This window comes from Orycteropus afer, unplaced genomic scaffold, assembly GCF_000298275.1.
Source record: "Orycteropus afer afer isolate SDZICR_OR568_19922 unplaced genomic scaffold, OryAfe1.0 scaffold00265, whole genome shotgun sequence".
In the NCBI taxonomy this organism is placed as follows: domain Eukaryota; kingdom Metazoa; phylum Chordata; class Mammalia; order Tubulidentata; family Orycteropodidae; genus Orycteropus; species Orycteropus afer.
Genome location: NW_006921852.1, coordinates 4,864,768 through 4,865,269, shown reverse-complemented (window position 1 = coordinate 4,865,269; position 502 = coordinate 4,864,768).

Below are 502 nucleotides of genomic sequence, written 5' to 3'. Positions count from 1 at the left end.
GATCCCTACTGCTGGCAAGAAATACAGCTCAGCCTGTGGATATTCCCAGATTAGAATCCAAGTGCTGAAAGAAAATGCTCAGTGTCTGTGCAATTGAGACTTTAGGATTTTACTCTATCTCTTTTCAATTTAATTTTTAATACTCCAAATCATTAGCTGTCTTTTATTCACGTATTCCTTTTTTTTACAGTTTAAGCAATTTACTTCATCTAACATACCTCCCAATCTATGCAGATATTTTTTTATATATACATAAATACATTTCCTTATGCTTGCAGCAAAATATTATACTCACGCAATGGAAGAATTAGTATCGGCTCCAAACAGATTGCAGCCTGTCTGTGATCTGGGAAAGCAAATTCATGGAAGAGGAGTTTGGTTCAATTTGGATAAGGGAAAATTCCTATCACTGTCAATACAAACAGGCTTGCCAGGCATCCACTCCCAATGTGTGTGGGGTGAGAAATAGTTTTTAGAGAAAGAAGATTATGGAAAATAGGTT